This window comes from Schistocerca americana, chromosome 1 (assembly GCF_021461395.2).
Source record: "Schistocerca americana isolate TAMUIC-IGC-003095 chromosome 1, iqSchAmer2.1, whole genome shotgun sequence".
NCBI lineage: Eukaryota > Metazoa > Arthropoda > Insecta > Orthoptera > Acrididae > Schistocerca > Schistocerca americana.
In genome coordinates this window covers 687,280,181-687,307,460 of record NC_060119.1, presented here as the reverse complement: position 1 = coordinate 687,307,460, position 27,280 = coordinate 687,280,181, and the positions used below count along the sequence as shown (strand labels likewise).

The 27,280-nt window shown below is 43.6% G+C and overlaps 1 protein-coding gene and 1 non-coding gene across 2 annotated transcripts in view; both read left to right on the top strand.

The window, feature by feature from the left end:
* LOC124544770 (gamma-1-syntrophin) overlaps nucleotides 1-27,280 on the top strand; it is a 788,763-nt gene that overhangs the window by 257,356 nt on the left and 504,127 nt on the right. The gene's annotated exons all lie outside the window — the stretch shown is intronic.
* Nucleotides 10,531-10,604, top strand: Trnat-ugu. Its single transcript has one exon. It is a non-coding gene; the product is annotated as a tRNA-Thr (tRNA).

The window sequence follows — 27,280 nt, the reverse complement described above, 5'->3', positions numbered from 1 at the left end:
CTCTTGATTTTAAAGATTGAAAGCTGAGATGTTTTATTGATTCACATTCAGCAGTTAAATTAACTATTGTCTGTAAATTTGGATCTTATACTATCGTTTGATATTACAGTCTAACCGGCTATATTCTCTCTCTACTTGACAACGGGGGAACTGAAAACGACATGATCAGAAGAAACTTCTTCACCACAGATTGGTGTCCTGCTACAAACTAGTCGATGTGTACGTTTGGGATATGAGCCACAATATTTTTATAAATGCTCCATTTGTGTCAATGTCTCGCAGACAAAGTCAGTTCTTAGCGCTAACAGTTGTTAATATTCGCTACAGTACTTCTAGTGTTCCAGTTAGTACGCCATTCGTCTAATTTCCAGGCTTTTATTAGACTATAGACTCTTGTGATCTCGTTTACAATCAGCGTGTGCACGCCTCAACTAATACAACGCTGCACTGTGCCGTATCCCGTACATGTCGAAGACACGCAAGTGAGATCTTAGTAGGTGCGAAAGATATCGGTGAGCCTCAGCAGTATGCTCCTCTGTATTATTTTGTCCCTGTTTTGTTCTCTAGTTCTCTACTCGGAGGCGATGCGCTCAGATGGTCGCAACGAAGCCCACAGTAGCGTTGAAGATAGCGTCCTGATATGGCCTCATCACTTGCGGTGGTAATTTATTGTCGATGACGCCAGCACGGGCAGTGTTGTGTGTAATACTGATAGCTTTCTGAATAACCGTTTTACATGTTCCAGTAAGTTCTGTCTCTCTCATTAGAAGAGTGCTGAAATACCTGCAAACAGTGGTGCGTTTTATAGCAAAGCCTCATGCGCGGCTTTGGGGCGGATTTCTTTAAATTCTTTGAGAAACGTGTATGTGGTTCTATGGACGGATATAGCCAGTTTGTTGTCCGTGGAACATCACTGCATCTCAACAAACGCATCAGTCTTTTGCTCAAATCTCGCCCGTGAGAGAACCGAGGATGATCAGAATAATCGTAACAATAATAACAACAATAATGACAATAATTACCTACTCTGGTGAAAGCCGCTTGCAGCAGCGGTTCACATTTTACAACATGTAATGATCTATAACCTGTCTTACTGGAACCCCTTCCGAAATACAGAGCGAGGGGAAAACTCGAATCGCTGGCCAGACATAACTGCGCTCATGCGAGCGCTTTCGAGTAGCGCAAATGTTGACCATACAAAGTTGGTGTTAATATGAACTGTGTGAAACTCGTATGGAGAAACTTTGTAAATGTAGTACAGTCAAGATACAGATAGCCAACCGTAGTGCAACCACAACGTAGGGGTATCTGTTGAGGGGCCAGACAAACGTGTCGTTCCTGAAGAGGGGCGGCAGCCTATTCAGTAGTTCCAGGGGCAACAGTCTGGATGATTGACTGATCTGGCCTTGTAACACTAACCAAAACGGCCTTGCTTTGCTGGTATTGGGAACGGCTGAAAGCAAGGGGAAATGATTATGGCATCCTCTTGGGTAAGATATTCTGGAGGTAAAATAGTCCCCCATTCGGATCTCCGGTCTGGGACTACTCAGCAGGACGTCGTTATCAGGAGGAAGAAAACAGGCGTTCTATGGATCGGCGCGTGGAACGTCAGATCCCTTAATCGGGCCGGTAGGTTAGAAAACTTAAAAAGGAAAATGGATAGGTTAACGTTAGATATAGTGGGAATTCGTGAAGTTCGGTGGCAGGAGGAACAAGACTTCTGGTCAGGTGATTTCAGGGCTATAAATACAAAATCGAATAGGGGTAATACAGGAGTAGGTTTAATAATGAGTAAAGAAATAGGAGCGTGGATAAGCTACTAAGAACAGCATAGTGCACGCATTATTGTAACCAAGATAGATACGGAGCCCACGCCTACCACAGTAGTACAAGTTTATATGCCAACTAGCAAACTATGGTGAAGATATTGAAGAAATCTATGACGCAATAAAAAAAAATTATTCAGATACTGAAGGGAGACGAAAATTTGATTGTCATTGGGGCCTGGAATTCGACAGTAGGAAAAGGAAGAGAAGGAAAAGTAGTAGGTGAATATGGAATGGAGGTAAGGAATGAAAGAGGAAGCCGCCTAGTAAAATTAAAATTTTGCATAGAGCATAACTTAATCTTAGCTAACACTTGGTTTAAGAGTCATGACAGAAGGTTGTATACATGGAAGAGGCCTGGAGACACTGGAAGATTTCAGATAGATTATATAATGGTTTGACAGAGATTTAGGAACCAGGTCTTAAATTGTAAGAGATATCCAGGGGCAGATGTGGACTCTGTCCACAGGTTATTGGTTATGAACTTTAGATTAAAACTTAAGAAACTGCAAAAAGGTGGCACTTTAAGGAAATGTGACGTGGATAAACTAAAAGAACCAGAAGTTGAAGAGAGTTTCGGAGAGAGTGTAGGGAACGATTGACAAGATCGGGGGAAAGAAATACAGTAGAAGAAGAAGGGGTAGCTTTGAGAGATGAAATAGTGAAGCAGCAGAGGATCAAGTAGGTAAAAAGACGAGGGCTAGTAGAAATTCTTGGTTAAAGGAAGAGATATTGAATGTAGTTGATGAAAGTAGAAAATATAAAAATGCATTAAATGAAGCAGGCGCAAAAGAATACAAACGTCTCAAAAATGAGATCGACAGGAAGTGCAAAATGGCTAAGCAGGGATGGCTAAAGGACAAATGTAAGGATTTAGGGGCTTGTATTACAGTCTACAGGAAAATTAAAAAGGCCTTTCGAGAAAAAAGTACTACCTGTATGAATATCAAGAGCTCATGTGGAAACTGTTTCTAGGCAAAGAATGGAAAGCAGAAAGGTGGAACGAATATATAGAGGGTCTATACAAGGTCGATGTACTTGAAGACAATATCATGGAAGTGGAAGAGGACGTAGATGAAGATGAAAAGGGGTATATGATACTGCGTGCAGAATTTGACAGAGCACTGAAAGATCTAAGTCGAAACAAGGCCCCGGGAGTAGACAACATTCCATTAGAATTCTTATAACTTTGGGAGAGCCAACTATGACAAAACTCTACCATCTGATAAGCAAATTATATGAGACAGGCGAAATACCCTCAGACTTCAAGAAGAATATAATAATTCCAATCCAAAAGAAAGCAGATGTTGACAGGTGTGAAAATTGCCGAACTATCACTTCAATAAGTCACGATTGTAAAATACTGGCACGAATTCTGAGTACACGAATGGAAAAACTGGTAGAAGCCGACCTCTGGGAATATCAGTTTGGATTCCGTAGAAATGTTGGAACACACGACTTATCTTAGAAGATAGATTAAGGAAAGGCAAACCTACGTTTCTAGCATTTGTAGACTTAGAGAAAGATTTTGACAATGTTGACTGGAATACTCTCTTTAAAATTCTGAAGGTGGCAGGGGTCAAATATAGGTAGCCAAGGGTTATTTACAATTTGTACAGAAACCAGATGGCAGTTATAAGATTCGAGTGGCATGACTGGGAAGCAGTGGTTGGAAAGGGAGTGAGACAGGGTTGTAGCCTATCCCCGATGATATTGATCAAGCAGTAAAGGAAACAAAAGAAAAATTCGAGCAGGAATTAAAATCCCCATGGAGAGGATATAAAAACTTTGAGGTTTGAGATGACATTGTAATTCTGTCAGAGACAGCAAAGGACCTGGAAGAGCAGTTGAATGGAGTGTACAGTGTCTTGAAAGGAGGATATAAGCTGAACACCAACAAAAACAAAACGAGGATAATGGAATGTAGTCGCATTAAATCGGATGTTGCTGAGGGAATTAGATTATGAAATGAGAAACTTAAAGTAGAAGATGAGTTTTGCTATTTGGGGAGCAAAATAGCTGATGATGGTCGAATTAGAGACAATATAAAATGTAGACTGGCAATGGCAAAGAAAGCGTTTCTGAAGAAGAGAAATTTGTTAATATCGAGTATAGATTTAAGTGTCAGGAAGTTCTTTCTGAAAGTATTTGTATGGATTGTAGCCTTGTATGAAAGTGAAACATGGACGATAAATAGTTTGGACAAGAAGAGAATAGAAGCTATCGAAATGTGGAGTTACAAAAGAATTGTGGCACAACTTGACTAGAAGAAGGGATCGGTTGGTAGGACACGCTCTGAGACATCAACTGATCACAAATTTAGTATTGGAGGGAAGCGTGGAGGTTAAAAGTCGTAGAGGGAGACCAAGGGATGAATACACGAAGCAGATTCATAAGGATGTAGGTTGCAGTAGTTACTCAGAGATGAAGAACCTTGCACAGTCTAGGGTAGCATGGAGAGATGCATCAAACCAGTCTCTGGACTGAAGACCACAACAACAATAGACCAGCGGAATATTGCGTGAATAATAGAGTCTCACATAAGAGTAAATTGGTAATTATGCAGGTACTTTTTCCACAGTATCCGTTTACTCCTTTCCCTACTTGTTAAAATACGAGGGCTATTGAAGGAACAATGATCAAATCCTGTTTACGGCAGTAATTTCTCATGCTACACTTTAATATTACAATTGCACGCGCTAGGATTTAATCTTTCGATATTGTGTTAGCTTAATTTATAACAGAAACGCCGTACTAGTTTCATTGTCGGCACTGTTGGTTCCCCCCTGTGAGAGACGGGCAAACTGAGACATGTTCAGTATCGCCTGCCGAAACAGTGGTGGTGACGCGCGATGAACAGTATGCGGCTAGAGTCTGTTCTTACCTATAGCACGGCTCTAAGATCGCATAAATTGTTTGAAGAGAGGAGACAATTATTTTCAAAGGAAAGTGGACCCGAAGCTCCAGTTAGTGCTTTTACCGAAAGAACCAACAACATCGCTGCTGTCATTGTCAGATAGCGTCGATCAATAACCTTGCAAATACTTTGTGAAAAACTGAAAATTTCGTTGGGTGCTACCCACAAGTTGCTGTAAGTACATTTAAACATGACATCGTTTGCGTGCGTTGCATTGCAGAACTGTTCATTCCTATAAAAAGGACGTTCAAGTGCATTTCTGCATGCAGTTGAAGTTGATTCTAGAAGAAGATCTGAAGTTTGTTTAAAAGTAATCAGTACCAATGAAACTTCGTTACATAGTTTTGAATCTTAGAGCAAACAACAAAGCTCAGGGTGGAAATACGAGGGGTATTCTGAAAGTAAAGTCCGATGGCGTGGGAAATGGAAACCAAAGTGAATTACGGATTATTGACGATCGCGTCGTGTTGCTGTTTTCAATTCTGAGCGCCCAGTGACCACGCAAAAATGCCTAGAATAGTCCCAAGTATGAGGGCCTGGTGAGAGATTTCGCCAGATGTCATGCGGTCACCATAACAAAACTGCCATACGTTTCCTTCACCATGACAATTGTCGGCCACACTCTGGAGGGGCAATGAAGATAGTGCTACAGCGTCTTCGATGGGAAGTGTTTTATCACCCAAGTACAACCCGTAACTGGCTCCCTCGGAGTTTCAACTCTGCACACATTAACGGCAGCTGTGAAAACAATATAACTAGCTGTAGACCAGCGTAGAGAATTGGTGGAAAGAACAGGCGTCTGCCTTCTACGACTAGGGCATTGGAAAGTTGGTACAACGCTACGACAAAGGTCTAAGTTGGAGGGGCGGCTATACAGAGAAGTAACTGGAAGGCGTAGCTCACTGTTGCAAATAAAATTCCAAATAAAATATTTTTATCTTCAAACTGGTTTCCATTTGGTGACCGATCGGACCTTACTTTCCAAATAACCCTTGCATCCTTCATTACCAACCACCAAAAAGGCAAAAATCGTTGCTTCACATTTTTTGATATTCATGGACTGATTTGTCAGCATTTTGTACGTGCACACACATCAAAAACTGGAGAGTGTTACGGAGATGTCCTGAGAACTTTGAAAGTTCGTATCAGGCGCAAGAGACCACATATCTGTGGACACGATATTGGAAGGGCCCATATTGCAAATGTCGTTACTGAAATATTGCAAAAATCAGAATGATATGACTACCTCAATCTCGCTATAGTCCGAGCTTAGCCCCGTGTGACTTTTTTCTGCTCTCTAACCTGGAAAAACACGTTCGTGGGAGACACTTTCCATCATCAGAGGCGGTAGGGAAGGCTGCGGAGGTTATTCTGACTTTTCAAAAAGAGGTTTCCAGCATGTCGTTGCTGACTGGCAGAAGCGGTGACACAAGTGTGTCGGATCCAGAGGTGACTACTTTCACAAGGACCATCCAGATTATGAGGATGAGTAAAGGTATGTTGTCAAAAAAGAAAATACAATTTTTTATTGAACAGCTCTCGTACTATCGCACAATAGTTTATACTGGATGAAGCTATGTAAAATATTTGATACAAGATGAAGTTCATGCAATTCTTTTGTAGTTACTTTCTACATACTCTCCTCAGAGCCAAGAGCTGCAAAGATCGATAAAAGGTCTCGTTTCTCAAGATGTCGAGACCTTTATACCCGAAGGTGTGCAGAATGGCGGGCAGTAGCTAGCTGGCGACTTGAGCCTTGGCGCCAGACTTAGCGGTCTCAGTTGCAGGGCATCGATCAGCCCACCTCCTGCAAACAACTGGTGCGCCGCAGGCAGCGTCCTGCCGCCGTTGGCCCGTTCTACCTTGCCTGGATGGCGCAGCCTGCACGCCTTACCTAGGTTCGTCAGTTTTCTCGTCCAAGCAGGACGACAGTCAAAACCAAGCTGAAAACGACTGTTAGGTTTCATCGAGATTCAGGACATGCAATGAAATTATTCTGTGCATGATTTCTTCCCATTTCTGCTTCCTCCCTTCCTCTCTCCACATAAGTCTAAATACGGACAAGATGCATCAGCTGCTGCTTCACAGTTTTATACGCAAGAGAATACGTGTCACATGTAAATACCATAAACGGTCAGCTGTTTTTGGTTCTTTTACACCCTTCATACTAGCAGATCACGATCAAATTAAGGGATTAGTGCTTACCTCTTCTTGTACTAACAACAGAAAATACTTGGGTGTGATATAGCAAAACTGCACCCACTCAGGGTGTACAGTTTCGTCATGTGCAAACAGTTACCGATCTACGTGGTGCAGAGGAAAGAAGAAAAGAATTTAACGTCACATCGATAGCAAAGTCAGAGACGGAGGAGAAGTTCGGATTACTGAGGGATGGGGAACGAAGTCTGCCGTGCTCTTTTCAAAGGGACTATCCCAGCGTTTTTCTACACCGATTTAGGGAAACCACAGAAAACCTAAATCTGAATGGGCAGACGGATTTAAACCGTCGTCCTCCCGAATGCGAGTTCACTGTGCTAACCACTGTGCCACCCCGCTCGTTATGTCACGCAGACGTGAAGACACTGGTCTCACACTCGAGATGACAACGGTTCAAATCCGTGTCCGCTGATTCAGCTTTAGAGTTTCGTAGTTCAGAGAAATGCCTGGATATATGCATTGAGTAGGACATAGTAGTTGAAACTTCCTGGCAGATTAAAACTGTGTGCCCGACCGAGACTCGAACTCGGGACCAGCGCACACTCCGCTGCAGAGTGAAAATCTCATTCTGGACATAGTAGTTGTTAACCATCTGTCTCAAACTCATCTTCTGTCTTCAGTGACCTTCCTCGTCATCGATGAGACGTTAAACCCTAATCTTCCTCCCAAATACACTACCTGCTCTTGTAACAGTACTGTTCAGATCACAACGAGTTCACGCACAAGGAAATATATTCGTTCAACTCGATCTATGCAGTCTTGACTTCCTTTTCCAAGCTTTTTAACTCTTAAGAATACACTACGGCTACACGATAACTTCATGTGAATCTGAAATACAGTCTCTGAAATGGAGTTTATTAGGTGCAAGTATAAAATCTACATCTACATCAACGGTAACATTCGACGTTATGCCAATAATGATAGTAATGAATGATCTTATCGTCATGGTGAAAGACGTATGTTGTTTACACATTTAAAGGAGCTCAACCATAGACCCGTCTACATAAACTGGAGAAAAGCGAGTGTAACTGGTGAGGAGATAATACCATTGATGTGCTGTTCTGGCGCAGGACTAGGACTTCATCAAATCGAGTTGACGAACGACACTCATGACAAGGATCGCATCTGCTTTCTCGTTGCAAGCTTTAATATAATTATTAATTTCCGAAATTTATATTAAAGTAAGCCACTTGGTTTGAAGCTTCCACATTATAGATATTTTAAGTACATAAACATAGAATCTTTCGCTTTTGGGCCGCGCGGGGTTAGCCAAGCGGTCTTAGGCGCTGCAGTCATGGACGGTGCTGCTGATCCCGGCGGAGGATCGAGTCCTCCCTCGGGCATGGGTGTGTGTGTGTTTGTCCTTAGGATAATTTAAGTTTAGTAGTGTGTAAGCTTAGGGACTGATGACCTAGGCAGTTAAGTCCCATAAGATTTCACACACATTTGAACATTTTTTTTTCGCTTTTGGAATATGAAAACAATCCCTAACGTCCCATAAAGACAGCTGGACGAACTGATTGCTCACCGCAGTCATGCCCTACATGATTCCTGTCAGGCAATGCAGGCAACATTTTCTATGCATTAACACGTTTCAGTCGTTTAGGTAATGCGCGCGGGTATAATCCTAATGTGTTCGGAAACACTGTCGGAACGTAAATAATAATCAAATATGTCTCGAACAGAACGTCGGAATTATTACAGGCCAAGGTGATGCCTGCTCCAAAACATTAACTATATACACAACAGCTTTTCGAATATATAATTAGAGAAGTTCTTAACATACATTATTTATAAAAAATGTCAAAATCAGTGAATCTGTTGCTTATCAACAAAACAGTTATGAGGTATATTGCTATCCCCATAATTGCCACACACAAGCGTGACAGCCACTTGACTCGGACTTAAGACTTTCCAGCTGACTGTTAATGGAAACCACAAAAACTTTATTTTGTTCTCTTAATTGTGAACAGATCCCGAAGTAAACTCCTCACTAGGCAGCGTTTTTTGTCTGCTGTAAACAAACTAAAAGACTCTGTTTCTTTTCTTTCATGATACGCAATGAGATAAATTATTGTACGTCCGTATTAACTGTTATATAGACAGTATCCTACTAATCGTATTCGACGTTATTAACAACCTACTTTTTTCACGTTAAGGAGAAAAGTCCCTGGATAGCTTCCGAAAATGAAGTTCCTTGTACAGATCAAATACTATATTACGTAATTTGCAAATTCCATTTTAAGCTTCTCTTCGACTCGAGTTCACAAAAATACTGTTGCATTTTTCGTATCCTGTGAAATATTCTTTGATTACTGAGTGAAACTCCGTTGTGTAACTTGAACAAAAGTGTAAAATGAATCCTGTGCGGAAAAAATCCTCTATAGTGACTTCTATGAAGAAAATGAGCAACAATTTTCCTTTATTGTGCTTCTGTAAATCAGGCACTAATCGCGAAATGCCTTCCCTGGAACACCGACGTCCCGTACGCAACGTACTGGATCACTCCTGTTAGTGGAAAGCCTACTTATAGCCCGTGTCTTTCATAACGGTACTGATTGCATAACAGCCCTACACGTTCTTTTCTTATAGTCTTCTTCTTACTTTGTTATTCCGTCTATTTGGTCAAGGCCTTACACCTCAGTACAATGAAAAAAAGTACAATGAAAAGAACAGTACAAAGAAAAGAAGAAACAAAAAAGAAAGAAAAAAACCATTGGTTTAATGTCCGACCGACGAGGAGATTCATAGAATCGGAGCACCAGAACGGACTGCCAGAGAATAGGGAAGGAAATGCGCCATGTCCTTTTCAAGCGTCCGCAGCTCGTGGTCGTGCGGTAGCGTTCTCGCTTCCCGCGCCCGGGTTCCCGGGTTGGATTCCCGGCGGGGTCAGGGATTTTCTCTGCCTCGTGATGACTGGGTGTTGTGTGATGTCCTTAGGTTAGTTAGGTTTAAGTAGTTCTAAGTTCTAGGGGACTGATGACCATAGATGTTAAGTCCCATAGTGCTCAGAGCCATTTGAACCTTTTCAAGCAATCCGCCCTGGTATCACATTAGAAATCTAGGGCAACCACTTAAACCTAAATTTGGATATTCGATTGGGATCTGAACCGCTATCTTTCTGAATACAAGATCGCTGCATCACGTGTCCTGCCAGCTCGCTCCGTTAGAAAAAGTAAAACTTCTTGCTTCTTAATACTATAGACACACTTTGATACCTGAGAGCTGATATTTTAATGTGAAAGTGTAACATATAGACAAATAGGAAACAACAATCCAAATGACACATTTTGACATACAGTCATGTATAATACTATCCGCCATGTCCGAAAGAACAGATACCATCTTAGTAAATATATAGTTACGGCTCACCGGCCACTTGACCATCTTCTTCTTCTGTGCGAATGCACAAACAGTGCCCGAACTCTTACGGGAATCGGCAACAAGCCGCGAGTAATCAGTATAATGGGCGGGGGCACTATGAATGTAGAGCGGGACAATACGCTGAGAATATGGGTTTCGCAGGAGGCGTGGCAGAGATAAATCCCTACAATCGCGTTATCCTCTGTGTCCTCGATGGCTCAGATGGATAGAGCGTCTGCCATGTAAGCAGGAGGTCCCGGGTTCGAGTCCCGGTGGGGGCATACATTTTCATCTGTCCCCGTTGACGTATGTCAACGCCTGTAAGCAGCTAATAGTGTTCATTTCATTGTAATTTAATACTATCCGTCCCGTAGAAAGGAGTGATACTGTCTACTAGCGCAGTTGTGTGTATCTGGAGGTAACCGTTTGGAACTGCGATAGTATTATCACGAGTATTTTGTATATTCCAGGTAGTTTCAGACTATTCGTGCGGTTAGCGTGTAAATGTCACTACAGTTTCGTCGTAAGTATCTAGCTAAGAAGAGATCTAGTTGAAAATCAGCACAATCATAATTTTATTTCCGATGTTAATAATCGTTCTGTGCATTAACGTAATAATACTGCAAGGTGCAACAGCCTTCCATACGCAGTGTCCTACAAAAAACTAAGACGCACAAAATCGGCTGAAACCATCATGCACCACCCCCTCAAAACATTTTTATGATATTTTATTCTATGCATTTTGAAACTGAATTGGAAATTGGTTCAAATGGCTCTGAGCACTATGGGACTTAACATCTGTGGTCATCAGTCCCCTAGAACTTAGAACTAATTAAACCTAACTAACCTAAGGACATCACACACATCCATGCCCAAGGCAGGATTCGAACCTGCGACCGTAGCAGTCACGCGGTTCCGGACTGCGCGCCTAGTTGGAAATTGGGTGGGGGTGAACACGCTCCAATTAGGAGCTGAGGTGGAGATGGAATGTCTGCGTTATCTCATGACACATTGGTATCTGCTTTACATGGGGAATGCAGAGAGCGTTTACTGAGAAGCTAGTACTAATAAAAGGACGGAAACCGACTGTAAAACTCGATACTTGGCAGCCAGAGCTAGGCCGCGTGAAAGAGGCAGCTGAAAGAGGATGAAAGGGGGGAAGTAATTAGGGGCGACGTCTGAAAGAGCCTCAGCAGCGGCGGGCGGCTGTAAAATTGCTTCGCCAGGAGCAGATGCGTAGGAGGGGGCGTGGGAGGTTGGCGGGGGGGATGAGATCGTGTCGTATGGGCGCCACGACGGAGGCAGATCCCAACCAAGTTTCAAAACCGACCACAGGAAGGCATCAGCTCGGAAATCTCAGCCGCTGTTGTCAAGCACTCGGTGAGAAGGCTGTAAGGCATAAGCAAGAACTCGATACGCCTTTTCACTTTCGTCCATATTCCGGAGCATCAAATTTTTCCTGTTATTGTCTGTCTCTGTTCTTCTTACATGTGACTTGCTGTTATTGTCTTAAAATGCTTTTGTTCCTATTGCCTTGAGCTGAGGAGGTACTTTGGGACTCCCAGAAACTGGCTTTACATAACTATCGCTATGTGAGAAACAAAATTTTATGTTGTAATTTTTTTTTAAAAAAAAGATGTTTCTGTTAGTTTCAAGTAGTCTTCTCGTACAACAAAGATATTAACGATACTGTAAATGGATTGACACAACACATTTAAATTTACATATAGTTCGAAAGGTTTGGGAACCGCCCAGGTTGTCGAAAGCGTTAACGCGCCACTTCTAAGATTCGAGTCTCGCAGATTAACGACGCTGGCTGTTAAGCTGACGAGCCTGGATGTGGGTTTTAGGCAGTTTGCCACATCTAGCTAAGTAGGTGCCGATACCCATGTCCCGCCTCAGACGCTACGCAAACATACAGGAAACGCCCTCACACTTAAACATTAAATCTTCTCTAGATGCAGGCGGGTAGGATACACAAATTTTCCGTCCGGGGGAGGCAGCGGGGGAAGGGCGAGTCTTCGCGTCAGGAAGTCAGAAAGGGCAACTGGCCACAAGTTGTCACTAACACTGGCAATGCCGACCACGTAGCGAACAGGGAAAAGGTAAAGAGAACGAAGAACGATGGATGTAGGTTTGAATAGCACTGTGCTATTTGGTGCTGTTCTTGACACCTTTTCGAGTCGAGATGAGCTTTTAAGTGACTTACCTGCCGTGCCATACTAATGTTTACTAGAAATGTTGGAAGTTTCACATAACCGACAGTTTCTCATATCACCCCACAATTGTTTAGTTGTAGAGCGTCGTTGCCCAACTGCAAGTGACGTATTTGGCAGCTTTTCGTAAAATTCGATGAATATACTTTCGCATGTAGATTAAAAATAAGCCAGAATTGCAAAGACTGATACCCAGAAGAATAAAAAATTCATAAGAAAACTTATGAAAAAAAATATCATTGTGGCTTTAAAAAATTTCTAGGGCTTGGACGACTTTGCTTCATTCGTACCCGTTAAGAAAAATTAAAAAACCATATACTTCAAAGGAAACCAAAGCACTTACTTTACTGTCAAAACACCGGGAAAGTATAATACTTAATTACTAAAATTATCCGGCTTCTTTAAAAGAATAGATAATGAGAAAATTTCAGTACTTTTCAGCTCTGCCAACATTTTGCAGTATGCGGGGACTAATTCCTATTCTCTAGATTTGAGATAACCTTCACTATTTGTCAGTAATAAACTTTGGATTGGAAAAGCAACTCAGTAGCCAGTCTGCAGAAAACCTTCGTTTTAGGGCAAAAGTAACCAGTCTCAACTGGGGACAATTCGATCACGCAGATTCTGTATTTTCCCATATATACTACGAGCAAAGTTTGCACACACGTGGTATATTCAGAATTCTTCTAGAGGCGATGTTATGGCGCCAGGGAGTCCATCCTGCCACATCGTAATTACAGCCGCGCCGGATAGCCGCGCGGTTTGGGGCGTCTCGCAGCAGTTCGCGTGACTCCCCCGTCGGAGGTTCGAGTCCTCCCTCGGACATGGGTGTGTGTGTTGTCCTTAGCGTAAGTCAGTTTAAGTTAGATTAAGCCTCGGAACCGATGACCTCAGCAGTTTGGTCCCATAGAATCTTACAACCACCACCATAATTAGGAACGTCTAATCACCTGTCGACCCTGAAAGTACAGGAGGATATCGAAGAAAAATGGACACAAAAGTTTCTATTAACAGGATGGAAATGTTTATTTCAAATCTCATTCGTCAGACTGTGGCTCGGATTTCATGTAACAGTGTAGCTTCATTCCATCTCCTGGGTCCCCATAACCATTCCATGGCTATGTAGGTTATCTGGTTAACTACACTGCTTGTAACATACTTTCTATTTAGATCGATATTTGCCCACAGCGCTATTCATCGTATTATCTGTGATGTTAATTTGATCGTCGAAATAACAAGAGTGGACATCTGATGCTCCCTTCAGGGCGTGGTTGCACGGCCTGTAGTTAACATACAGGGGATCGACAAAAATATGGAAATACCAAAAACTCAACACATTTTCATGCCTAATACGGTGTAGGAAATCCGTTGGCATTCAGAACAGCTTCCCATCGCCTCAGAATGGATAAATGCGGATCCTTTATAGTTTTCGAGTGAATCTCATACCAATCTTCCTACAAAATATTGGCAAGCTGTAATGATCATGGAGTTTGATAGCAATCATGCTCACTTCACTCCTAAGTAGTATTGAGGTCTGGTGACTGGGGTCTCGGAGAAATGTGACGTTTCGCCCTCGCGCTCGTAAAAACAGTCCTAAGCGATGTGTGAGCTGTGAGAACAAGGGCGCTGTCGTCTTGGAACATAGCATCACTATTCGGAAACATCATCGAACCACCTCGAAGTTTCACTCTTGGGACGTAAACTCGGCCAGAAGTTGGAAACAGTTTGCAACGAGTCATCCAATCAAATGAACTACTTCCATTGCTTCATTGTTCAAGCTTTAAGGCTTTTGTACTATTTTTCCCGTTACTGGCATCTGCATCACTGATGAGTGATTTAGTGATTTCAGCCCACTCTGCAGTTCCCTTCCTATGGACCTCCCTTCGTGTTGCTTTGGTGCTGACGGTGTACGCGAGCGCGACATGCAGTTCTGCAGTGACTATCGCTGTTGCCGTCGCTTACTTTTCTTCAGGATCCACCTCACGATCACTCGATACACAATTTCGTCCGCATTGTGACTTAGCGGATGACGTTATTCCGCTTTTCTTGTATGCGGTTTAAATCTTCCATACGGTGATTCTTGAAACACCAAACATTAAGGTTCAAAATCATCACCTTCCCTGGTTTCGACTATTGAGGAATAATAGGCTGCCATTTCTCCACAGAAACCTCATTGAAAATGTGCTCGGTAGAGTTCAAGCCGTCGTGAAAGCGAAGGGGGTAGTATCCGGATACTTTTGATCACATAGCCTACCTTACGGTTTGTGCCGGATGACACTTCTGATACCCTCATCTTTTGTCCTTTCTTTTAACTGAAAAGATTGTGGATCAAGCTCAAAGAAGTTTTGTTCTTTCGCTATATCAATGTCGACACTTCAGTCATTTTCAATACCTCGTAATGTGTCTTACTTGGTGGCTGTGTCAGAACGGAAGAGAAATGAGCATCACCTCAGATCTTCTAGAGGACTCTGGAAGGAGTCTTGACGAGATGTTCACTTCTTCTCCAATCTGACGCAATCATAGATTGACGCATTATATGATACTGATAATGGCTTGAGTGCCGAAACTGATTCAGCGAGTAAACAAAACTTTTTTCAACATTGACTGATAACCCTTGTAGTCCAAGAAGTGAGCTCTTCCCGAACGATATTGAAAATATAAATATCTTTTACACTCTTCATTGTTCCATTCACACCTCACGGGGTACTTGGCGTAAGTTAGTTTAAGGTAGATAAAGTAGTGAGTAAGCTTAGGGACCAATGACCTCAGCAGTTTGGACCCATAAGACCTTCCCACAAATTTCCATAAATTTCGGTTCACGACCGGAGCGTGGGAAGAATGACTGTCGGTAATACTCCGCATGTGCTCTAATTGTCTTGCCGTGGTCGATTGGACAATTCGTGAGGCCTGTCGCGTCTGCATTTGGAGCTTGGTGAAAATCGTAATGCTCTCGTGCCGAGTAAGTGATCCCGTGGCAAAACGCACTTCTCGCTCTGTCTCTCTCTCTCTCTCTCTCTCTCTCTCTCTCTCTCTCTCTCTCTCTCTCTTTCTCTCACCTACTAATCGTTCATGGTAAGTGACCCGTACTGATGAACAGTACTCATGAATCGGCACTTTTTTCATGGATGAACTGCATATCCTTAAATTCTCCCAGTGAATCTCAGCCTGGAGTATGCTTTTCCTGTTATCTGTTTTATTATGTGATTCCACTTTAGGTCAATCTGTATTCATTCTTTCCATTGACATGAGGCCGGTAGTGTAATTGAACAGCAATGGATTATATTGCATACGACAGTTATCTCGGTATGAGATCAGAAAAAAACTGCAGAAAAGGTTATTCATACCCACATTTCTTCCTGAATTGCAAGTCAAGAGCTGCAAAGATAACTGTCTTAAAACCACTAAAATTCCACGATTTTTTTTATGTTTTTGACTACACATAAGTGATTATAGATGGTCTCTACACATTTGTAATCAGTCTGCTTTGTTAGTAGAGATGATATATAAATAATATTAGAAATAAAAGCAAAGAGCAAGCCATTGCAACAGGTCACAAGTTTATTATTGTAAGTTGTTATACTGGTAGCGCAGTATAGTGAAGTTTCACAATGGGATGTCCGATCCAAGAGGCAATTTTGCGACGATAAATGAGGGAGACTGAAAGGGAGAGCTGAGACAAATGGGCTTGGTGCTGCTACAGCGTCCGACTGCAGCCGGCGTCGTGGCTTTACTTATTCAGACTCGGCTCTTGCTGCACCCTTCTCTCCCTCCCTCCATCTAGTGCCCTGGCCAGCGTGGCCTAGGTGGAAGGAGTGGTGGTGGGGGTGGGGTGGTAGGGTGGGGGGGGGAGGGGGAGCAGCAGCTCGGCCGTTGTTAGCGCCGCGACGGCGACGGCGACGCCGGCCGCCATTGTCCCGGCCTAGCTCAGACTCAGCCTCGGCCCCTGACGCAGGCCTGCCAGAATTTCGCCCTCCCGCCGCTGTTCTGCTCAGTCGCGACGTTCGCGTTCTCCATTCTGACGCACGCTCTCCGCCAGCCTTTATTCTCCCGCTTGAGCTTACTTCATTATTCTGTGGGCCACGTAACATTAATTTGCCCGCTTTTGTCCTGGCCTTCTCTGCACCCCTACTATGAGCCAAATGTGACGCGTTTGTGCTTTACCTCCTGTCGGACCGTGTATCCTTGTACTAAGCCATTACATGACGCTAAGCCATTACATGACGCTCAAATTCATACGTAAGCGTTGAACTCGTTGAAAAGTGTTTTCAAACTTACGTAGTAAACATAAACGACAGTTTTTGCTATTCACTAACGTTCCTGCAAGAAATATAATACACAAGTTTCTCAGGTAGACTATATCAAATGGAGGCCACTCACTGATGATAACATCCCACACAGCTACTACACTGCGAGTATATTAATTATTATGTTTCACCTACTCTTCCTAATCCCATATATTTTTTTATTGAATCAGGATCGAGTGAATTAGCGAGCTGCATCAGTTAATTTGGCGAGCCAGTTAACTTCGACACGGCGCCTGAGTGTTCGTCATGACAGGAGTGTATAGTGTAACGCTGTGAACACGCCTGTTACCATCTTGTAAGGTGGGAAAGTCCGAAGCATACTCATCGTAAAGATGTAGAAGACAGGGCAAAACGTGGCGACCAAGAACCTGAATGCCCTGCTCACTGGCCTGTGAGCGCAGTCGACACCTTGCATCGTTTGAAAAACCTCCAGTTTCCGTGTTGTTTGGTCAACTTGAGACGTGCAGTTATACACTGAAGAGCTAAGGAGACCGTTACATCTGCCTAATATCGTTTAGGGCCCACTGAGAGCACGAAGAAGTGCTTCAGCACGACGTGGTATGGACTCGACTACTGTCTGAAGTAGTGGTGGAGGGAACTGACACCATGAATCCTGATAGACCGTCCATAAATCCGTAAGGGTACGAAGGGGTGGATATGTCTTCTGAACAGCACGTTGCAAGGCATCCCAGATATGCTCAAAAACATTCATGTCTAGGGAGTTTGGTGGCCAGTGTTTGAAATCAGAAGAGTGTTCCTGGAGCTATTCGGCAGCAATTCTGGACGTGTGGGGTGTCGTATTGTTCTGCTGGAATTGCCCAAGTCCGTCTGAATGCACAATAGACGTGAATGGATGCATTTGATCACACAAGTTGCTTACGCACATGTTGTTGGGTCTTGCCCACTCGTCTCGTGCAGGGTGCCTAAGGGATGCTGCGTTCTCAGAATGCTATACAACAATGCAAGCAAATAACGTTAGTAGTTTTATTTCTACAAAGCAAATTGACAATACTTAACTTTAATGGACAAAAGTGTCGCAAGCGAAGGGCGACGTGCAACAATATACGAGTCCTTGCTATATGCAACGTTAGGGCAAGTCTGTCACACAGTTTGTGGATCACTACAATCTGATATCGTAACTCTCTCTGCTAGACCGTGCGAATACTCTGCGAATCCTGCAAACTAATGTCCGTATACTGAGCCAGTATGAGCACTAATGTCCGGCCGAGGCTGGCAGGAGATCGCTTCTGACGCGGTGCGGTCCTTGTCAGCGGGCTATTGGCTGACGTTTTCTCACCACCTTCTCTCGTCTTGCGTTCTTCCTCTTCGTTCTGGCGCGTGCGTTTACGGCAGAACACATTTCACCTGTCAGAGTCGAATCTACGAGTAGAATTATCAGGGGTCCCATATCACTCCAACTGCACATGCCCTCCACCAGCTTGAACAGTCCCCTGCAGGATCCATAAATTAAAGAGGTTGTCTCGATACCCATACACGTCCATCCGCTCGGTGAAATTTGAAACGAGACTCGTCCGACCAGTCATCAACAGTCCAATGTCGGTGTTGACGGGCCCAGGCGAGGCGTAAAGCTTTGTGTCGTGCACTCATCAAGGGGTTCCACGAGTGGGCCCTCTGCTCCGAAAGCCCATATCGATGATGTTTCGTTGAATGGTTCGTACGCTGACTCTTTTTGATGGCCCAACGCTGAAATCTACAGCAATTTGCGTAAGGGCTGCACTTCTGTCACGTTGAACGATTCTCTTCAGCTGTCGTTGGTCCCGTTCTTGCAGAAACTTTTCCCAGCCGCTGCGATATCCATTTGATGTTTTACCTGATTCATGATATTACCGGCTGGTCCCGGCGGAGGTTCGAGTCCTCCCTCGGGCATGGGTGTGTGTGTTTGTCCTTAGGATAATTTGGATTAAGTAGTGTGTAAGCTTAGGGACTGATGACCTTAGCAGTTAAGTCCCATAAGATTTCACACACACTTGAACAACATGATATTACGATACACTCGTGAAATGATCGTACGGTAAAATCCAAGTTCATCGCTACATCGGACATGCTCTGTCCCAACGCTCGTGCGCCGACTACAGCACCACGTTCAAACTTAAATCTTGTTAACCTGTCATTGTAGCAGCAGTAACCGATCTAACAACTGCGTCAGACACTTGTTGTCTTATATAGGCGTTGCTGACTGCAGCGCCGTATTCTGCTTGTTTACATATCTCTGTATTTGAATACGCACACCTATACCAGTTTCCTTAGCGCTTCCGCTATGAGCAATGGCTCTTTTCGAGGTACTCGTCCGTAAATACCCATTGCATACAGTTCCCTTCGCAATGATCGCTCGGAAAATAATGAGATGTTCCATCAATTCCTGCCGTGTTTGAAACACATTTTCATTGATAAAACTTGACAGTCGTCTATGACCCCTTGTCGGTTAAGACCGTTTTAAAAGCCTGTTCTCAAGTTCTGTTACGTGCGAATGGTACACAATTCCTTGTAGATATTTTGGACAGATCAAATTGATACAGCAAAAAAATTGTCGCCACGCACATATCTAGCTACGAGGGAATCCTCCTGCAATTCTGATCGTTCTAACACAGAATCGAAACTAAGAGAAAATAAAAAGTTCAGTTGGATGTACTATCGAAGACGAGAATGGTCGATGGCAAGAGCGACGGCCCCACGATTATCGTGGCTGGGCATCGACTGAATATAGTAGACCCCGTCCGACGACGGGAACTCGGTGCATTGGCTCCGCAAATGGAGCTTGCAGATAACTCGTTGCGAGTGGAGTGAACCCACAGCTGGCTCCACGAGCCGAACTGCTGAACTGAAACCATGTTGTAAGTGGGCTGCTCCTGTGTTGGCAGCTCTGTGTAGCGCTTTGCATTGGATCTCTGACTGCAGTTTGTAGGAGACTCTGTGGCCGTTCGGACTCGTTGTTGGAAGTTAATCGCCAGTACTGTTGGGCAGTTGGAAGTTAGTCGCCAGCAGTGATGGAATTACTGTTGGGCAGTTGGAGGTGAACAGCCAGCAGTGATGGATGTTAAATGTGAGAAGTTAGCATTGATGGAGGGTAAAGGTCTGAAGTGTTACCGTAGGCTAACGATCTGGAAGTATCTGACTTGATTATATATCTTTGTGCTGGACGATTTATATTGTTGTTTGAACTGGATGTCACATCATTAAAGTAAAAAAATACATCATTTGGTTTGCAAAAAAATATTTCCTTTGCTAACCACATGCCTGTTGGTAGTTAGTGGCTTTAGTAGCTAGAATCTTTTATTTAGCTGGCAGTATTGACGCTCACTGTATTGCAGCAGTTCGCGTAATGAAGATTTTTGTAAGTGCTTAATGAAATGTATAGGTTACTGTTAAGATTTCTTTTTAGTCAGAGCCATTCTTTTGAATTAATTATTTGAAGACAGGTTATCTTTTTTTGAGCAGTCAGATTACGTTGCGCTAGGATATTGTGAGTCTCAGTCATTCAGCAATTTAAGTGTAGCCATACACATTTAAATAAAGAAAATGTGACCCTTTACATATTGGCGGAGCGGAGGAATATGTCCGCTGCTCCGAAAGGATACTTCCACAAGCCGGCTCGCAAACGTATTTACACTCCTGGAAATGGAAAAAAGAACACATTGACACGGGTGTGTCAGACCCACCATACTTGCTCCGGACACTGCGAGAGGGCTGTACAAGCAATGATCACACGCACGGCACAGCGGACACACCAGGAACCGCGGTGTTGGCCGTCGAATGGCGCTACCTGCGCAGCATTTGTGCACCGCCGCCGTCAGTGTCAGCCAGTTTGCCGTGGCATACGGAGCTCCATCGCAGTCTTTAACACTGGTAGCATGCCGCGACAGCGTGGACGTGAACCGTATGTGCAGTTGACGGTCTTTGAGCGAGGGCGTATAGTGGGCATGCGGGAGGCCGGGTGGACGTACCGCCCAATTGCTCAACACGTGGGGCGTGAGGTCTCCACAGTACATCGATGTTGTCGCCAGTGGTCGGCGGAAGGTGCACGTGCCCGTCGACCTGGGACCGGACCGCAGCGACGCACGGATGCACGCCAAGACCGTAGGATCCTACGCAGTGCCGTAGGGGACCGCACCGCCACTTCCCAGCAAATTAGGGACACTGTTGCTCCTGGGGTATCGGCGAGGACCATTCGCAACCGTCTCCATGAAGCTGGGCTACGGTCCCGCACACCGTTAGGCCGTCTTCCGCTCACGCCCCAACATCGTGCAGCCCGCCTCCAGTGGTGTCGCGACAGGCGTGAATGGAGGGACGAATGGAGACGTGTCGTCTTCAGCGATGAGAGTCGCTTCTGCCTTGGTGCCAATGATGGTCGTATGCGTGTTTGGCGCCGTGCAGGTGAGCGCCACAATCAGGACTGCATACGACCGAGGCACACAGGGCCAACACCCGGCATCATGGTGTGGGGAGCGATCTCCTACACTGGCCGTACACCACTGGTGATCGTCGAGGGGACACTGAATAGTGCACGGTACATCCAAACCGTCATCGAACCCATCGTTCTACCATTCCTAGACCGGCAAGGGAACTTGCTGTTCCAACAGGACAATGCACGTCCGCATGTATCCCGTGCCACCCAACGTGCTCTAGAAGGTGTAAGTCAACTACCCTGGCCAGCAAGATCTCCGGATCTGTCCCCCATTGAGCATGTTTGCGACTGTATGAAGCGTCGTCTCACACGGTCTGCACGTCCAGCACGAACGCTGGTCCAACTGAGGCGCCAGGTGGAAATGGCATGGCAAGCCGTTCCACAGGACTACATCCAGCATCTCTACGATCGTCTCCATGGGAGAATAGCAGCCTGCATTGCTGCGAAAGGTGGATATACACTGTACTAGTGCCGACATTGTGCATGCTCTGTTGCCTGTGTCTATGTGCCTGTGGTTCTGTCAGTGTGATCATGTGATGTATCTGACCCCAGGAATGTGTCAATAAAGTTTCCCCTTCCTGGGACAATGAATTCACGGTGTTCTTATTTCAATTTCCAGGAGTGTATTTACGGGCCGTTGGCGCCTACATATTTATGCAACCCAGCATATCTCGCTGTATTGCAACAGGCCTAAGCCGCAGGGTGCGGCACTATGATATCTAGGCGAGTGCCGTCTCCTTTACAATCTGTACAAATGATGAAGTTGTGGATGTTCCGGACTAGTTTACCCACTACACACATCTGGTGCCTTGCGATGCACTAAGTTATCACGAAATCGGTATACTTCACTAGACATCCTAAAGCAGCGTGGTCTAAATGTGAAGAAACGTAAATTAATGGACATGAGGAGGAAAATGTTCGAATACAGTGCTAGTGAGTGATACGCTGCTTGACGTGGTCACATGGATTAAACATCGAGACATAATGTTGAAAAGCGACTTGAAATGGAAGAAGCTCGTAAGCGCGGTTAAAGGGAATCCCAATAGTCAGCTTCGTTTTATGGAGACAATTCTTGGCAAGCGCGGCTCATCTGTAAATAAGACCTGCTACGGAGCATTTGCGTGATCCATTCTCGCGTCCTGCTCGAGTGCAGGGGATCCTATCCAAGTCGGCTTAAAGGAAGACATAGAAGCAATTCAGAGGCTTGTTGCTATATTTGTTATCGGTGGGTTCGAGCAGCACGCGAGTATTGCGACTGCGCTACGTAAACCCAAATGGGAATCTTTGAAGGAAAGAACATGAAGTTTCTGGGAAACACTATTGAGCAAGTTTAGAGAATAAATATTCGGGATAGAGTGCCGAGAGTTCCTGCTGTAACCGGCATACTTGTTGGGCAAGGACTGCGGAGACAAGATAAGAAAAATTTCGGCTCATACGGAAGCAAGTTGATAGTCGTTTTTCCCTCACACGATTTGCAAGTGGAACGGGAATGACTAGTTGTGGTACAAGAAACCTTCCGCCATGCACTGTATAGTGGTTTATACATATATAATCAGCGTTGTGGGTAAAATCTTCTCAGGTATTGTTGAAAGGAAAGTGCGAGTATTAGTTGAGGACCAATTGGATGAAAATCAGTGTGGGTTTAGGCCTCTTAGAGGTTGTCAGGACCAGATCTTTAGCTTACGGCAAATAATGGAGAAGTGTTATGAGCGGAACAGGGAATTGTATCTATGCTTTATAGATCTAGAAAAGGCATATGACCGGGTTCGTAGGAGGGAGTTATTGTCTGTTCTACGAGATTATGGAATAGGAGGCAAACTTTTGCAAGCAATTAAAGGTCTTTACATGGATAGTCAGGCAGCAGTTAGAGTTGACGGTAAATTGAGTTCATGGTTCAGAGAAGTTTCAGGGATAAGACAAGGCTGGAACCTGTCTCCACTGTTGTTCATATTATTTATGGATCATATGTTGAAAACAATAGACTGGTTGGGTGAGATCAAGATATGCGAACACAAAATAAGCAGTCTTGCATATGCGGATGACTTAGTTGTGATGGCAGATTCGATTGAAAGTTTGCAAAGTAATATTTCAGAGCTAGATCAGAAATGTAAGGACTATGGTATGAAGATTAGCATCTCCAAAACGAAAGTAATGTCAGTGGGAAAGAAATATAAACGCATTGAGTGTCAAATAGGAGGAACAAAGTCAGAACAGGTGGACGGTTTCAAGTACTTAGGATGCATATTCTTACAGGATGGCAACATAGTGAAAGAACTGGAAGCGAGGTGTAGCAAAGCTAATGCAGTGAGCGCTCAGCTGCGATCTACTCTCTTCTGCAAGAAGGAAGTCAGTACCAAGACTAAGTTATCTGTGCACAGTTCAATCTTTCGACGAGCTTTGTTGTATGGGAGCGAAAGCTGGGTGGATTCAGGTTACCTTATCAACAAGGTTGAGGTTACGGATATGAAAGTAGCTAGGATGATTGCAGGTACTAGTAGATGGGAAAAATGGCAGGAGGGTGTCCACAATGAGGAAATCAAAGAAAAATTGGGAATGAACTCCATAGATGTAGCAGTCAAGGCGAACAGGCTTAGATGGTGGGGTCATGTTAGACGCATGGGAGAAGCAAGGTTATCCAAGAGACTCATGGGTTCAGCAGTAGCGGGTAGGAGGAGTCGGGGCAGACCAAGGAGAAGGTACCTGGATTCGGTCAAGAATGATTTTGAACTAATAGGTTTAACATCAGAAGAGGCACCAATGTTAGCACAGAATAGGGGATCATGGAGGAATTTTATAAGGGGCTATGCTCCAGACTGAACGCCGAAAGGCATAATCAGTCTTAAATGATGATTATATATATATATATATATATATATATATATATATATATATATATATATATCGGTTTTTGTTTGTATCCTCACTTAGCCTTTTTCTTTTTCCAGATCAGTATGAAGAAGCCATATACCTTATTATATTATCGCTGTCGTTATTACATCAATTTAATCTGAAATTTTTCTGATTGTTTCTTTCTAAAGCATTTTGTGTATCCCAAAAATTCCTTTACAGTCTTCAATTTCATCTAATTAGCAGTTAATGTTTATTTCACTTCTTTGTTACATAATAACAATATATCTAAATATGAATATTAAACTAAACCAGTGCAGGATTATTTCATTTCTGCGTACACATTTTCATCTTTCGACGTGGGAGCAATGGTTGTGAATATAATCATTATCGTAATTTAGCACACAACACATGAGTATATGGAATTTAATCCACACCTACACGTTTCGGGAGTCAGAGTCTTGCGTTCAATCCTTCATAAATTCGTATTTAAAAAAATGAAGAATTCTTAAAATAATAACATAATAAAAATATTCGGACATAAAGTCCGCGTCTTACTTTAAAATCGGGAAGACTTGAGGCTCTATATTATGTGAGGAACAACCGCAGCCATAAGTGAACATCTAGAATAATAACCGCCTGGCTGCTCCTGTAACTAATTTATTTCACGACATGTTTCGTAGCTTAGAAGCCACATCATCAGATTGATATGGTTGCTTCTAGGCTACGAAACCGGTTGCTAAATAAAGTAACTAAAATAGCAGCCAGGCGGTTATTGGTCAAGATATCTGAATCTCTGTATTGCTTCTTCAAAATGGTTCAAATGGCTCTGAGCACTATGGGACTCAACTGCTGTGGTCTTAAGTCCCCTAGAACTTAGAACTACTTAAACCTAACTAACCTAAGGACAGCACACAACACCCAGCCATCACGAGGCAGAGAAAATCCCTGACCCCACCGGGAATCGAACCCGGGAACCCGGGCGTGGGAAGCGAGAACGCTACCGCACGACCACGAGATGCGGGCATTGCTTCTTCAAAGGAGCTCTCTGGTGAATGGGGCATACTATGGAGCGGTGAATCTTACGTCCGAACATATTTATTATGTTTTTATTTTATGACTACATAGTGCTTTTTAAGTGACTATAAGGAATGTTAGGTCCCGAAACACATAGTTGTGAATTGTATTTCTCATATTTAAGCATTATGTGCTAATCCACGATACTACAGTCACTAGGTTTTCCTAGGCCACGTTCAGAAATGAACGACCTGATCTCATTGTACGTTAACACCTTAATGTTATAAACGGTAACGGACGCAGCGACGTTTTAGCTGAGAACAAATTAAGTTGTATAAAACTTCTTATTCACTTTATATTTGGAAAACTGAAATGCTCATTATTTTGTGAAAAAATATAAAGAAAATTCGTCACTCTCTGCATGCGGATTCAGCTCGTGTCTGAAAATCCGGAATATGACTCTTGGTTCAACAGCCCACCGAATCAGGTAGCCAATTGGTCTTTAGATTTTGAGATAGACACTTATTTCCATGTCTGTACACTGTTGAGCTACATGCTAAAAAATATTCGCTGTTAATATAGAAGGCCTAAGCGAAATTCATCTAAATCTGTAACTCAATTAGCGTCGTATTCTTGTGAGGTAACTTGAATTAATGAAACGTAGTGATACTTTCTGGTTGGAAAAATATGTGGATATTCCCGGCAGCGACACAGTAGCACTCCAGACAGCCAACTAAGTGCCACCAGGGGCTCGGCCGCCGAGTCATGTGGTCTGACACAATGATGGTTCCAGGAAATGAGCTGTGGCGGCCCTGTTCTGAATGGCACGCCGCATGAGCAAACACTTGTTACGCCTAGCTGTTATCTGGATTTCGACGCTACTTTGGACATTGACTTTCTGCCTCACGATCTTTGTGCTTAGACTGTGCTCCTTTCACAACCTTGGCTTTGTTCACTGATCACGAGTGTGTATCAGGCGCGGATTCTTTAAACAGCTCCTCCTGCAGTAGCTGTTGGAGCCAGCGTATCTGCTGTGCTGTCATTGCTATAAATTACTAAGGCTTTCCAGAGGTTGAAAATATCTCTTCAGTTATAAAGCTATTTTATTATCACATTAGCGGTTTCAGGTTCTTATAAGCTCATCTTCAGGTGTCGTAACTTGGTGCTGTGGTCCCCGAGCGCCGCAGTGGACGTGTACTAGGAGCATTGTGCTGCCTATGAGTGCAGAACTCTCTGTCCTAGCACTCTGCCCCTCCATCAACTATTATCGTTCTAGTCTCCTCTATGTGTCTATTATGATTTCTGATTATAGATATATTTTAATAACTTTTATTAAATAATAATAACAACATGAGATATGACAGTTGGCCCGGTCGAAAGACTTCCCGTAATTTATAAAATCAGTGTTTTCATTTTAACCCCCTTCTTTTTTTCTACGATCTGTCTTACAGGAATAGAAGGTGTCCACTAACTCTCTTCACAAATTAAAAAAATTACGCAGCATAATGAAAATACAGATGTGTGAATTGAATTACAAATTGAGACGTACATATGTTTTCTTTTTCTGCTGCCCCCAAATCAATAGACGTCTATACGGGTATCATTAGGTGCACGAAGGACATCAAGGCTGTAATCGAATTCATCACTGTAGCCTACCGTCATTAACGGTGGAACTCACGTTAATAATCATCTGCTAAGATCAGTGATGTCACCTACGTTTGTTCGATGCACGATATCTCCCACAGAGAAGTCAGAAGTCGGGGGGGGGGGGGGGGGGGGGGTGATGTCTAGCGAACGCGGTCGCCTGAGAATTGGGCCAGCGTTTCCATTGCACTGGTCTGGAAATCTTTTATTTAAGAACTCAAAAGAATACGTTCCCCAGTGTTTGTACGTCCGTCTTTGTAATAGATCGTTAGAAACGCTTTGGCTGTTCAGTGTGAAATGAAAGTAAAAACACCTGTATTCGTCTCTTCTTATTTACGCGTCTTGTAGCTGTGGTGTCACATTTTTCGTCAAGAGGCCCATATACAATTTGTAGTTGTTGATGTCTTGCCAAATAAAAAAGAAACTGGTATTGGAATGCGTATTCAAATACAAATGTATATAAACAAGCAGAACATGGCGCCGCGGTTGACAACAAGTGTCCGGCG